This window comes from Ursus americanus, chromosome 21, assembly GCF_024610735.1.
Source record: "Ursus americanus isolate L20-20 chromosome 21, mUrsAme1.1.p, whole genome shotgun sequence".
NCBI lineage: Eukaryota > Metazoa > Chordata > Mammalia > Carnivora > Ursidae > Ursus > Ursus americanus.
In genome coordinates, this window is record NC_142147.1 from 27,744,363 (window position 1) to 27,759,297 (window position 14,935).

A 14,935-nucleotide genomic window follows, 5' to 3' on the forward strand; every position below is an offset into this window, starting at 1 on the left:
AGGCTTCCCCTTGAGCCGAGCTCGGTCGCAGCTGGCCACAGCCGCGTCTGAGAGGCATCCTGGTCTACAGTTTGCACCTCCCTGGGGATCCAGGTATTCAACCCGAGGCCGGGCCACCGCAGACCCCACATCCCTCTGTTTCAAACACCGGGAGCCCAGCCTTCTGGGCATGGAGATTTCCCATCCCCCCTCCTCCCCGACCCCACCTCCTGCGCGGTAGACTCCCCCCGGGCCCCGGACGAACTACAAAGCCCACAATCCCTAGGGCGTGCGCGCTGTCTATCGGGAGCTGTAGTCCTGGATGTGGGACACCCCTAGCAGCCCAGCGCCGGCTGAACTCCATATCCCAGCATGCCTGCGCGCGTGCGGGTGGAGGAGGGTGGGGAGAGACGGAGAGGATGTGAATGGGGAGGGGGCAGTCGCCCCCTTCCCCCACCCTTCCCTTCAAGCCGGGCTGGGGTGGGGGGAGGGGCCGGACTGAGGCGGCGGCGGCGGCTCGCTCCGGGAGGGCAGAGCCGGCAAGGGCGGGACTGGCCCGCTGCTGGAGGACGAGGGAGCCGCGGAGCTAACGGGTCCGGACGCCACCAGCGGCGGCGGCTTTCTGCACGGGCGGAGGCGGCGGCAGGAGCGGTGAGCATGGCCCGCGCGGCGCCGGGCACTGACTGAGGTGCGCGGGCGGGATGAGGACGGGCGGGATGCGGGGCCCCCCGGGCCCCTTGCTCCCCGAACCCCTTCCGCGCGGGCCGCTGGCTCGGCCCAGCGGCCCAGACCGGCCCGGTCCACCCCGGGAACTTCCCCGGGGTCGGAGCTATGGGTTCCCCCATGGGGGCGGGGGTCCGCTTGTCTTGGCCTCAGTCCCCATCCCCGCCTTCTGTTTCTGCACCTCAAGCCGCTCCCAGCGCTTGAGGCGCGACTGTTCCACTCCTTGGTGGCAGCCCCCATCCCCAGCTCTGAGAAGCGCTCCCTGCCCCAGTCCCGACTTACTGTCCACTGGCTAGTTCGTACCCCCAACCCCTGCACGCTCTTGGCCTCTGAGCTACCTGGAGACCCCTGCTCCGCTCCTCTTGGCCACAGGCTGTCTTTGCATCATGAGCACCCCTCTCCTCTTTCCCCTACTTGGCACTGCCCCCTAGCCACCCCCAATGGCCCAGTTCTCTCTGATAAGACCTAACAGCTTGACCTCCTTCCCACTTTGGAGAAACTGAGGCATGACATAAACCAGAAACTTGGCCAAGGCCATGCCCCAGTCCTTTGGGGGCTGGCCTGAGCCCATGCCTTGGAATGGCAGTCATTTTTTCCTCCAGCCATTCCACTGTAACTGGACCAAACTTCCCAAGCCCCCTGCTGCATCTCTGGGCTGAGCTCACTATAGGTTCCCCTTTAGCTTTCTACCACTTCTGTTAACACCCCCCCCCTTTCCCATAGCCCACTTCTGGCCCTCTCTGCCTGTAAAGAGTCACCCACCCATTGCTTCTTTGCTCAAGTTAGTCTTTCAATTTCTATTTCTTGCCAACTGCATCCATCTCCCATCTTGTCTCTTGCTTTACAGTTGCTTAAAGCACTGAAGAACGAGTCTAAGATATTGGGGGAAGAGAAGTGCTGGTGGCAGAAAGGGAGTGGCAGCCTCTTCCAGTCAAAGCCTCTGAGGGGGTTTCAGGGCATTCTGGGGCCTCTGGGAAACAGTCATTCCTAGCCAATAACTCACACTCCCATCTTGTCCTTGCAACAATTGTCTAGACGCCAGTTGGTCATTCCTTCCTCTTATTACTCCCGGTGCGCTCTGAAGTCCTTCTGAGATGGAGGGAACCTCCTGCCTTAGTAGAGATGGTAGCATAAGAGGAGTCTGGGAGACCACACCCCTAAAACTTATTTCTGCTGTTAACTTTGGAGGGGGGTGCTAGTTCAAGGAAGGATACCTGCTAGGTGCCCTGAGCACTTTGTGGAGGAAGGCACAGTGTCTGTAGGCGGTAATCTCGAGTTTAGTCGTAGTGTTCAGGATCTGAAGGGAAGAGGGAACCAGGGCTCACAGAGGTGGCACAGACTTGCCTAATTCAGGTTTTTGTTTTCTAATCTTCCTTTGGCAAATTTGCCTTTAGGTCACCCCTTTCCAGCCCAATCCTGTTTCCCGGTGGGAATTTGGGGAAGGGAGGAAATCTATGACCCATCAGGAAGGCTCAAGAGGCTCTAGAAGTTTGCTGGGGTCCTGAATGAGCAATCTTGATCTGAACCAGATGGCTCACTGCTTCAGCACCCCCTTTGATCCCTCCCCCTTGGCTGTGAATAGGACGCCTTTAACCTTGTAACTTGAGATTAGAGGAAGGGAGGCCAGGGGGCCAACTGTCTGTGTGTTTATATCTGCATCTGCACACTCGTGTGCAAGCTTGCCAAGGACCTGTGGGAGTGACCCTGCCCAGGAATGCATTGTTGTGGTGTGCTATGGCATGTTCGTGGCCCTCTGAGAACTTTCTGAGCCCAAACCCCCGATAGGGCCAATTTCCAAGTCCCTAAGAACCACTGGGTGTGGCCTCTTGGGAGCATATCCCCACATGTCAAGCTTCTGGACCTGAGACCTGCCTCTGGCTAAGGATCACTCCTCTTGAGAAAGCTACCTGTGTTTGAGGAGTCCAGAATAGCAGCACAGGGAGGGGGGAGGTTCCGGAACTCATGTTCTCTTTTCCCCAGTCATGGCAAGAGAAGGTCTGAGGGTTAGGAGTCTGGGGAAAAGGGTGGAAAGTGATTCCTTTGACTTCTTCTATGCCACATCCTGCCTAGTGTATTTGTGTACTTGATTTGGGCCCCCATTAGACTGTGGAAGTTCTTCAAATGTGTCCTCATTTCTGGAATACCATCACCCAGCTTGGTGCTTGGTGTAGGGTGTTCACCAAATGTTTGAGTTAAAGCAGAGGGTCATACCATTAAAGGTTTAGGGCAAGGTTCCTCATGCTTGAGCAGGCATCAGAATCCCCTCAAGAGCTGTTTAAGGCACAGATTGCTGGGCCTCACTCCCAGAGTTTTTTGATTCAGTCAGTCTGGGTGGGGCCTAGAATTTGCATTTCTGCTCAGCTCCTCAGAGAGAACACTTTGCAAACCACTGGTTTGGGCTGTAACAGTTGCTTGGGAGATTAATCCAGGCAGATGTAAGTCTTATGAGGGACTTCTACCTTGCTCCCTCCCCAGGCTTGTTCTGGCAGCTGCCCTGGATTGGCCTTTGCCTTTCATTCTCATGCTGCCCAGTGCTGACTAGGTTAATGGTAGGGGTGACTTGCGGTGCCTGAGCTCCCAGTCCCACTGTAACCACATAGCAGACACTACCCCATGGTTATTTGAAGGAAGGCCCCACGAAAGCAGGACATTTAGGAACTAAGGCTTTGGAAAAGGAATGGCTGTGCGGACGAGGGGAAACAGACGCTGAACCACACCGTCATTTGCCCTGACTCTGTCTCTCAGACTGAGCAGGTTAGAGTATTTGCAAGGTGAAGTCCTGTCATGGCCATGCACTGGACAGGACACCTGGGAATCTCTGAAGGTTAGAAAAGTGGAAGGAATCACTTTCATTGTGCTTTTACTTTGTGAAGCACTTTCTATGTGTTTTTTTTCAGTGGGTTTATAAGGCACGTACAGATCCAGGTAGGGTTACACAGCAAGCCCTAAGACTCCTGATTCCAGCCCTCTGACAGAGCATCTGTTAAAGCCGCTTAACACCGCTGGAATAATAGCTGGTGTTAACTGTGTGCTTACTGCTAGCCAGGCACCGTGCTAGATGCCCTCACATTGCAAGTTTGGCATTATTGTCACTACCTCGTAGATGAAGTACTGAGACTTACAGAACTTACAAGACTTGCCCAAACTCAGACAGCTAGTAAGTGGAAAATCTGGACTTCAGACTCCGGTCTTTCTGATGGCACACTCCACATTCTTTGTTGCTCGCTGTCTGTTTTGCCCAGTAAGCCTGTAATTGTCCTTTGGGTTGTCTGCCCCCAGAGTCTGGTGAATTTTACTGAACCTGAAACTGTGCTGGGTTGCTGGGTGTTGTGGAGGGGATAATGAACCAAGTCACTGTCCCCTAGGAGGGGGCTAAGGCAGGTGTCCCAATGTCTACAGTGGAAGAAGGCAGAAGGGACAACTAGTGGCTTGTTGGTTTAAAGGAAGCAGAAGCCATCCCCATCGAGGGTTCGGAAGAGACCTTTGGGCTCTGAAGGGGCAGGTAGAGCTTCAGCAGTACCTGTGGGCTGGAGAGGTGTGCAGGCCAACGGGTGCTGAGGGAGGCCATCGTGGCACTTATAGGGAGTTTTCCCTTTTGGCTGGAACATAGGAAATGTATGTTAAAAAGTACTAAGAAAATCCTCTTTGGTTACAAGCAACAGCTTGGCTGACTTTGGCAGGAAAGGACTTCCTTAGAAGGTTGTGGGGACTCCCAGAATTAGAGAGATGACTCAACACTCACGTCCCCTCCAGGGTCTTGGAGTTGGTACGGCAGGAACCATAGGCCAGCCGACTTCCAGGTACCACTGTCGCCAGGATAAATCTGCTGCAGCTGTGCTCAGTAATTTTGTCACCACAGCTTGGGATGCACATCCCAGGGAGATGTCTGGTTGGCCCAGCCTAGCAGGGAGGGCTGGGGGCATGGTAGGCAGTACCCCCCAGACTGTATCAAAAAGTTAAAGTCCCCAGAAGAAGAGGAAATGGACACTGCAAGAGATCAGTCCAGAAAGCCACTAGACAAGGACTTTAATTGGCAGGTGGCAAATGGAGCACTTAGTTCTGACAAGTTCCTGAGCCAGCAAGGGGCAGACTGGCGGCAGGAGATATATATAGCTGCTCATAAGGGGACAAGAAAAGAAGGGAGGGAGGAAACAGAAAACTAGGTAGATAGGGTCCAGGTGAGACGTAGTGAAAGCTGGAATTTGGCAGCAGAAATGGAAAAGAAGAGACTGATTCTAGAGAGATTGCAAAAGTAGCTATCATCTTGCGGAACAGACACTTGATTGGTTGGGGTTTGACATTTCAGCGCCCGGGTGATGAGGTTGGTCTCTTTAGCTGACATGGGGAAGTCAGGAGGAGGAAGAGGTTGCAGGAGAAGGTGATGCGCCCTTGCTTTGGAGAAGCTGTGCACAGGATGCTGACGGCACATCCGGAGCCTTGGTGAGGTCATTACTCTTGACTCCACTCTGCCTGAGGTTTGGGGCCTCAGCCCTGAGGAGATGGGGCCCTAAAGCCACAGGAGCCCTGCACATCCTGAAAGCAGCTGGGGCTTTGTGGCCGTGGCTGAGCACGCCTGCATCTCTTCTCTCTCCACCCATGAGCCTGGGGTGGGCTTCTTCCTTCCCTCTCCCTACTCTCCGTTCCCATGCCCCAGCTTCCCTACCCTGTGTTCTGCAAACCTGAGCCCTTATCAACAGACGGGCCTGGCTCACCTCTCTGGGGACCTGGACAAGGAAAACCTCCTTGTCTGCCCAGAATGCTTGTTAGCAATAAGTCCTTGCTAACTATTAGGGCAGACATCTATCTCCAAGTGACATTTCGGGAGGAGAGGGTCTGAACTTGCTATCTGGGGAGAGCAGGCTTTTCCTCCAGTTATGCTGTGCTCACCAGGGATGCCTGCATGTGTCCCTAACCAGCCATTCTAGAGTACTTCTTGGTGCTGATTTATAAGTCATTATTGTAATTACAACATATTGTCAGTGGAGACTTCATGTTGCCATTACAGATCTCCTCTAAGGCTCCAGGGCATAGGCTGGGCCTTGGGCCACCCCAACTTGCTAGCTGAGAACTGGGGAAATTTTTTCTTACAGGAATGGGAGGGAGGGATCAGGGTCCTCTGGGGCTGGAGCGGGAGGAGCTGTGCCAGAGGGTACTTTATGCCCACAGATTCTCAGAAAGAAGGTCATCTTCCTAGAGTGAAGAGACTGTTTCCCTCAGTCCCAGCTATTGGCATTCAAATATATGTGATCTTTTGCCATCTGTAAATGCAGCTCGTAGTACTATGTATAATAAAGTGAACCAAGGGCAAGGGAGATTTAGAGAAAAATGTAATTTTAATTTTGATATCAGTGCTGAATTTTTATTTGTGTATAGTAATATTAAAACAAAAAAATAGTTTTGATATTGAATGATAAAAACAGCCTCCACCCAGCTTCTTCCTTCAGGGGGATGTGACTCTGCAAGTGAGGAAGCCCGGGGAGGGTAAGCAATTTATTGGCTGCTGAGATGGGAAGGGAGCCAGGGCTAGTGAGTCTGTGGCCCTGAGGGGCTTTGTTCTGTGTCCCATAGTCCTCTGTTTTTCATCTCTTCCTGGGTTATCATCTTTGCCCTTTAGGGTCTCTTTTTTCTCCTTCTCTTCCTCCGTGGGATCAGGGTAGGAAACCTACCAGAGGGACACTGAAAGTAGCTCCACTCCCTTGTGGTTAGGGGGCGAGGCCCTTCCTACTCCCAAAAGAGCAGCATTGCAGGGCTTGAGAGAGAGCAGGGGACCCTGAGCTGTTGTGTCATGACCTAGAGACCCTAGAGAGCAGTCCTGGTCCTGCTCTGCCCTTTCTGGAATCTGTCAGCTGTAAAGTCCTAGCACCACCAATAGGCAACAACCTCCCAGCCTCAGATCAGCAGCCTTCTGAGGAAGAAAATCAGCAATAAATGCCAGTAGCTAATTGGGCTAGGGGGAGCTGCTCTGGTGAGGAAAAATCAACAAGTTGTTTATCTGTGTGGCTAAAGGGAATCTGGAGGGGTAGTGAAGAGGGGAAGATGAGAGGTGGTTGTAGGAAGAGGTCCAGGTGAGGGGACAGGAAGATGGGGTGGAGATGCCCCCTTCTCACTCCTTTCATCCCCACAGCTCCACCCCCACTCCTTCTTTCTTCTTTGCAGGCTTTCTTTGGGTTGAAAGGGACATTAGTAGAACTTTGAATCTCCCCTGACCTGTAAGTGAAGTTCCCTCCAACCCTCATTCCCACTGAAGTTCAGTTAAAGACAAAATATCAATCCTTTGATGCTGCTGGTGAAGTAGAACCAGAGTCAGGAGGACATATGAACGTCCCGTGGGCCTGTGCTCAGTCCTTAGGCTGTGCCAGTAAAACAGCAGCCGGATGGAATGAGGCTGTGTGGGCAAGGCGGGGGAAGGGAGAGAGCCCCTGAGCCCCTCCTGGTTCCTCTCTTTCTCGGGTTCTCTAGAAAGCCATGCGAGTCTGGGGTTGCCAGCCTGAGAGGGAGTTTCCAGGGGTTGGCCTTCTCTCTGTTCTTTCCTGTCCCAGAGGGCTTGGTGTTTCCCTGGACCCACACCTGCCTTTTCAGCCTCTGGCTTCCTGGGGCCTCTGGCCTTGCTTAGGAAGAGACCCTAGGTACCACAGAAGAGAATGAAGGGGGTGAGGAGAGGGATGGGGCCCTGTTCAGGCTCTTCAAGTGGAGTGGAGGCCACGTCTTCCTTAGACAGGAAGACGCTGTGAAATGGGGACTAGGGTAAACAGTTTACTTCAAGAAGGTTCAGCCAAAGGCCAAAGTGGCAGCTGTTTGATGAAAGAATTTCCTCAGTGCCTGAGGAGTAATTCACGCTTGACCCTAAAGCAGCAGTGGGCAAACTTGTAGGATGAATGGGAGTTTTAATCTCTCAAGTGGTATTTCCTGTGCATAGCAAGAAAAGCTACCTCACGTCCCTTCAGACCTGGGTAAGGTATTTTGAAGGGTGTCTTCTTCCACCTGAGCTGCCTATCCTAGTAATTCCCACCCATCTGGGATCTGTGGGCCTACCCTGCTCTTTATGCTATGCAAAACAGGTTGCAGCCAGCAGCCCCTCTGTTAGCAGCCCGTGAGGCCAGGGTGGAAGCTGGGACTGGCTGAGGACCACAGGGCCTCAGGGCAAGGCTATTTAGCTTTTCTAAAGAGGAAGCAGTTTGTTTAGTGAGGGAGCCCCCCTCAATGATTTTCTGATACAGGGCCATTGCTGCCTTAGCTACCCACAGGGGTTTGATGCTATGTGACCCAGGGCGAGTCCCTGCCTCCCTCTAGCCCGGCTCAGAATCCTCCTCCAGGTATGCAGAGTTTGAAGGCCTTCTCAGGGACTTGCTCTTAAGCCATCTGGTAGACCCAACAGAGGAACGCCATATCCTGAATGAGGCAGTGGTGCTGGGGGTCCAGGTTGCCACTTTGTGGTCTGGATACTTATGGGAATCAGTTTGACCTTTCTTCTAACCTGCTTAGAAGCATTAAACAGCAGCCAGCCTGCTCTGGCATCTCTGGAGAATTTGGGCTCTTGTAGCCAGGAGATCTGTCCCCGGCCTCCCATTGTCCTCATCCTTGCCTCCTCCTAATCTTTGCTCTGATTCTGTCCTGAGTTCAGGCAGAAAAACCCATCTGGTCTCTCATCACATTCCTCCCTTCCTACAGTGGCCACAGGCTAGGCCCCAGGGTGACTGTTTATAGGGTTCCTGTTTCTTTCTGTTCCCAATTCCCTCCACCTGCTTATGCCCTGGGCTCTGCTCTAGCCAGGTTTTTTTCTTGCAAAGCCAGGGTAGGAGATGAGCTCACAGGCTGATCATGAGAGGAGGCACATCAGTGGCACGGGTCCAGGGCAAGTCTGCCAGGAGTTGAGAACACACCTGGAAGGGGATGAGGGGAGGACTTCATAGTAGAGGAGAGAAGGAGGATGGTGAGGAAAAGGCCACACTCCCCAGGATGAAAGGCCTGATCTGAAAGGGCAGGGCATGACTAGGGACCTTGAGGAGACTGGTTTGGATGGAGCATAAGGTGTGTTGGATAATTGCCAAAGAAGGAGGGGCAAGATGGAGAGGTCTGTCTGAGAAATGGGCCCCAAGACCCACTCTGGGGCAGGAAGGCACAGGCTTTTCTGCGGGACTGCGCTGATCACAGAAGGCTTGTGCATGCTGGAAGTGTGGGAGGGGTTGTTAATGACTGTTTGTTCTCCACTGGCTGTGAGGCTGCCAAGGGTCAGTCTGATAAGAGGGAAGAGATAGACTTCTTGAGTTTTATACTCCCGACAGCTGCCTTCTCTCAGCCGGCCCCACAGATACTGACAGTCTATTGTGGCACCGCTCTTGGTCTATCTCCTCTCCTTCCTGAAATACACAGTCCCTGGCTGCAGTCCAGCTGGGTTTCCCCTGCCTGGCCGCCAGTTCCTGTTCCCATCTGTGGTCAGATGAGGCCTGCAGTGGGGGGAGGGGTCAGTCCTGGCAAGACCATGCCAGTTCTGAGCCTGACCCCGGGGTGGGAAGCCACCTCAGGTTGGGGTCAGGGCTCTGGGTTAAATGGTGACTCCCAGACCTGCCTGGTCCATTTTGGTCTCAGGATTACCTTGCCACCCACTCACCCAGGTCTGGGGCCAGAAGGCATTTGGGGAGTCCTTCCTTTGCCCCAGAGCTTTGGGAGGTTTGGCCATTTTGCTGGGAGGATTCAGAGATGGGGGTCTGATGGGATCTGATGGGATTCCCATTTGCAAAGATCACTTTGGCCTCCCTGTGGAGAATGCATTGGAAAGGTCTCTAGTAGGTTTGGGGCTTTAGCAGTCAAGGGGCTACTGTAGGTGAAGGATGACAGATCCTTGGATAGTGTGATGGTGATAGACATAGAGAAAAGTAGAAAGATGAGAGATCTAGGTGGTAAAAATTAGGTGGACTTGGTACTAGGTTGGCTGAGGGAGGTTGGAGGAAGGAGGGGGTCACAGATGGCCTTCAAGTGTCAGGGTTGGATGAATGATGTCCCTTTCCCAGAAAATAGGAATACGGAAAGAGGACCAGGTTTGGGGGCTTAGAGCATGCATGAGTTTGGTTTGGGGCAGGTTGAGTTGTGAGGTATTTTTGGGTCCTCTAAGTTATGTCATCAAGGGGTAGCATCCAGAAATGAATGGAATAGAAATATCTGGAATTCAGGGGGATGTCTGGCATCATTTGAAACACCAGATGTGACTCTTAACAGGTTGAGAAATAGGTTTAGAAGGGGATTCCCCGAAAATCTATTGCCAGACAAGGAATGCAATTCGAGTCCTGACTTCGCATTGTATCCCATGGTCAGGGTCATATTCTCTTTCCCTGACTGATTCAGTTGGTTCAGGGCCTAGCCAGGCAGCAAAAGGCACAATGCCCTCCCCTGCCGAGTCTTCCCTGTGGTTGAGGGACTCTGGTAGTGGACAGTGCTGACCCCAGACCATCCAGGAAGACTATGCATGTCAGAGCCTCCCTAACTGTCTGCATATCTGGGCAGTGTCCCTGGCTGGAGAAGGACCTGGGTCCTGGCCAGAACTGAGCCACTGCTGGGAATCCCAGGACCACTTCTGTTTGTGTGGCCTCTGATCTGGGTTGACCTGTCAAGGATGGGATTTTAGGGGCAGGTTCAGGGCAGTCATTCTGTCAGATGGCAAGTTATACAGTAAGTGGCTTTAAACTTTTTTTTTTAAGATTTTATTTTTTTATTTGACACAGAGAGAGAGACAGCCAGTGAGAGAGGGAACACAAGCAGGGGGAGTAGGAGAGGAAGAAGCAGGCTCCCAGCGGAGCAGGGAGCCCAATGCGGAGCTCAATCCCAGGACCCTGGAATCACGCCGAGGCGAAGGCAGACGCCAATGACTGAGCCACCCAGGCGCCCCTTAAAAATTTTTTTTTAATTTAAATTCAATTTAGTTAACATATTGTATTATTAGTTTCAGGGGTAGAATTCAGTCATTCAACAGTTGCATAGAACGCCCAATGCTCATTGCATCAAGTACCCTCCTTGATGCCCATTCCCCAGTTACCCCATTCCCCTCCACCTCAGCAACCTTCAGTTAGTTTTGGCTTTTAAAAAATTCCTTTAAGTGAAATGGAAGCTGGCTATACATGTGTGCAAGGTTGTATCCGTTGGACTTATTCAATTACATAGGCTAAAAATCCAACTTGAAGTGCCCGTTGGTAAAAGGGACTCTGTTGACTCATACCTGAGTGTATGGCTGACTGCAGGCCGGGAAGACAGGGGACTCAAACCACATCCATCTCACTCTGCCCTTCTCTGTGGTGAGGCCACTCTCAGTTCCCACATGGTAGTCCCCAGTGGCCTACTGGCAGGACCCAACCCTGACCCAGTACTGTGACTGAATACATTCGATGCTCTGGTTGGCCAGGCCTGGGTGACATGGCACAGAAATGAAAATTTGAAGAGAGGTGGCTCCCCAAAGGAAAACAGGCACCAGGCAGCGCAAGGTGTGCACTGGGACTCAGGAGATATTGCGGTCGTTCTGTGGCCTGACTTACATATCAGAAACAACACTGTAGACAAACTGAGAAGGATTAATTGCCATTTATTAATTTACCTTGTTATAAACTGCTGAAATGTGGAATGGAACATAGAATCACTGAGTCATTCCATTTACAGATCAGGAAGTAGAAGTTGAGAAATTTGCCCACTGTCCTCAAATCAGAAGGTAGAAGCACAGAGAAGAGAACCCAGGTCATCCGATGTGGGCAGGGTTCACACTTCCAGTGTGAAGTGGGGGTTTTTATTTTTTATTTCTTTAGGTGTTTTCTAGCCCCTTTAGCTGCCCATCCACAAGGAGTGATTCATCCCTTGGACTGCAGGTCAAAGAGCTGACACAGGCAGGTTATGGCAAAGGGTCCCTTCTTCCTGGTGGCCCAGGGCCATCTGCATGGTGGATAGTGTTATGCCGGAGTCTGTCTGAGATGGGGGAGAAGTCATACTCACTGTGACTTCAAACTGGTCCCAGTAAACAGAAGCATTGGCCCAACTGGCAGGCTTCTGCCCTGGTGCTGCCTTCGTTTGTCCTCTTGGCTTCCCCAGTGCTCACCCTCCTCTGTATTGTTTCCCAGTGGATCCTGGATAAGGATGTAGCTCTAAGGCTGTTGTGCTTTCTGGATTATGTTGGGTTATTTCCTGTTGGGAAGAGTTGTGCGCCTCTGTCTTCTCCCTTGAAAGAGGATACCCAGGACAGCAGTGCCAGATTCAGGTACAGGTGACAAATAGCACAATTTTGACTTTTTTTTCCCATTGCCTCCAATTTGTGAGGGAACAGAAATTAGACCCAGCTTGGCAGAGCCAGGAATGAGGTGTTGTAGAAAGAGGTCTGGGCTTCGAGCTTCTGACTTAGAAAGGGGAGGCTTCGAGTTCAACTGACACAGCCTTCTTGCCTTGCATGGCCTCTGATCCAAAAAGGGAAGGCTGTCCCCATGAGGGGCTTTGAGGGTATTGGAAAGCATGAATGATTAACAAAATGTTGGGGGTCCTCAGAGCCTGAGGGCAATTCTTACCAAGCCCTCAGTGCTAAGAGAGTGAGGTGGGGCTCTTTTGAGTTTGGCACAGAATTCCTCTTTCATTCTGACCATCTTCTCATACATCTTTCCTCCTGCCCTTCAGATATTTGCTGACAGCCGGTTAGTCCTTCTCTCCCAAACTGTCTGCCAGCCCACACTGGCTGGTGTGCTCCGTCTGCCCCTCGTGTACCTCTCCCGGAGGCCCCCTGCTCTGCCTGTTTCCGTCTGGGGCCGTGTTCTAAGTGCTCACCCAGCCTGGCTCAGACCTCCGTGTTCCCTTGGCTTAGCCACAGTGTCTCCTCCTGCTGCTGCCTCTCTGCCCTCTGTGAGACTGAAACTCCATGCTGCCTCAGGTCCATAGTGCCACGTACAGTCCTCGCGTAGTTCGTCTTGGCAGGGACTGTGTGAGGCAAGCGGGGCAGGCATTAGCACGCTCATTTTATAGATGAAGGACCTAGGGCCCAGAGAGGTATGATCCACCCAAAGGCACAACTATCCAACAGTAAAGCCCATTCTGGAATTGAGGTACTCCGGGTTTAGTCCAGAGTTCACTATAAAATGTTAACTCATAGGCACATGTTGGGGTGGCAATCTCCCAGTCTCACCAGGGAAGACAAAGGGCTTGAAAGCAGGCCCTGGGCCCCTATTTTCATAGCCCCCAGATCACCCCTGTACGGCCCCAATCCCAAACAAGCGCATCCCTGTGTGACACAAAAGACATAATAAGCCAGACAACAGAGACTGCTCCCTGGGGACCATTGTAATGGACCCTGGTCTGTGTATTCATTCCTTCCACATCCCCCCAGAGCTGATAACAGTAATGCGTGTCATGATGGATACCATCTTAGCCAGGTCCAGGGGGATGAGTCACTTCTTGAGAATAGGACTGTGGAGGGCTTCTTGCTCCCACACCCCTGCCTCCCCACACCTGGGAGGGAGGGTCAGAGGCAGTGCAAGGGGAAGGCTGCCTTTTGCAGCTGACTATCGCCACTTTGCAGGGGTGGTGAAGTGCATTACCTAGCAACCTTGAGGCCGGTCTTTATCTCAGGGGCCCTGCCTGAGTCAGTCACAGCATATTACCAGCTCCTCAATAAAGAGGAAGATGGCCCCTCCAGAGCAAGGAAGAAATGAAAGCACGTGTTGGGGATGACCCAGCCCAGAGCTGGGCTCTCCAGTTTACTAGCCACTTGCTCTCTGCTGCCTGGAGTAACAGGGGAAAAGGGGGATGGGGGAGGACTGGCAGGGTAGGGGTGCTTCCCAAAGCCGCCTGCGGGGTTGGTGCTGGAAGTTACTGAAGGCACCAGGGTGAGCATGGACTCAGGACCTCTAACTGGAACTTCCAAGGTCTCCATTGGAAAGACAACATCCAGAGGACACAGCGACCAGTCAAGGAGCCTGACTCTGGGCTCCCTCCATCCTTTTACTCCACTTTGCCTACTTCCACTCCCAGGGGAGAGTGAGAATATCATTTCCTTTTATTCTCTTGTCCAAGCATGGCTGCAAACACCTTCTTTGGGTTTCCATTAGCATAGCTGCCATAGGCTGACCTTTCCAAACGACATTACTAAATATAAAGGAAGAACAAAACAAAGCTAAAGATAGAGAATAAAAGCAGCCTGGCTCATGAAGTGCAGTCGACGGGCTTGTTTTCAGGGTTTTCAGAGTACTCCACTGCTGGAGATGTCTACCTCCAGGCCGGCATACCTCTGCATGCCCTTCTGCCGAGTCTCTGGCCTCCTAGCACTGACCTGTCTCCCTGCCTAAGGCAACCCCTAGAACCCACACTACCATGAATCCTCTCCAGGAAAGCTGGACTACCTCCTGATCAAGTGCCTGGCCTACCCTCCTCTCTACCCAGGGCTCACTGGCTCTCTCCCTGCCGTCCTAGGAGACCAGGGGATTGGCACTTACAGGACTAAGCCTTACAGGAGTTCTGTCTCAATTCTAAGTAAGCCTTGTAATGGGACCCATCTCTTGACACACAGTGCTTGTGCCCCAGCTTAGTCCACAGCTGCCATTGAAGGGCCGGTGGTTCTTGTCAGGAACTGTACAAGTCTCCCCACCTAGTTCCTTCCTCCCACTGGGCTACAAGAATAGAAGCTGATAAGAAGTGGGCCTGTTCGATGGGAGTTTTTTGGGTGGATTGGGGAAAAGATTGTCTGTATTTAAAAACAAACAAACAAACAAACAAACACACAAAACCCTGAAGTCATCTAGTCTTGATAAAGGAAGTAGATAAGAGCCTGGCACAAAGCTGAGTTTCCAGCCCGCAGCACTGCCCCTGTGTCCTGCCTGGCACATGAGCGGGGCCCAGGAGCCAGGTCTGCACACTGCTGCCTGCCAGCACGCACGATGCTCCCATTTCATACCAAATGTTCAGATGAAGACACAAAAAATCAAAAGAACCACCACCTCACAAGGAAATGTGGGGGCAGGATGGATAGAAAAAGGGAGGTTGTCATCAGTTACAGCCTGCTGTCCCCACCCCGCTATCGTTGGAGCCCTTTAGAGAAATTTGCCCTGTGCAGAGTGGGCCTCCATGCCTGCAGCTCAGACTGTTACCTTCATGATATTGCCTGGTCCCAGAGGCCCTGGCAGACATCCTGCAAGACATCTTCCACAGGTCGTACCAGCCCAGTGGAAGAGGTGTGGCACATTACTGGGGCTGATGACAGCCTTGCTCTCACCTGTACCTTCAT

At 52.4% G+C, this 14,935-nt stretch overlaps 1 protein-coding gene across 7 annotated transcripts in view; it reads left to right on the forward strand.

The window, feature by feature from the left end:
- Positions 1-410: 410 nt before the first annotated feature.
- Positions 411-14,935, forward strand: part of ST3GAL2 (ST3 beta-galactoside alpha-2,3-sialyltransferase 2) — a 52,046-nt gene continuing 37,521 nt past the window's right edge. For 5 of the 7 annotated variants that reach the window (XR_015728069.1, XR_015728071.1, XR_015728070.1 and 2 more), the window contains exon 1: positions 411-630. The gene's annotated coding sequence lies outside the window, so the exon portion shown is untranslated. Of the gene's footprint in view, positions 668-14,935 lie in introns of all 7 variants that reach the window. The other 2 variants (XM_087870602.1, XM_045810254.2) reach the window with 1 other exon arrangement.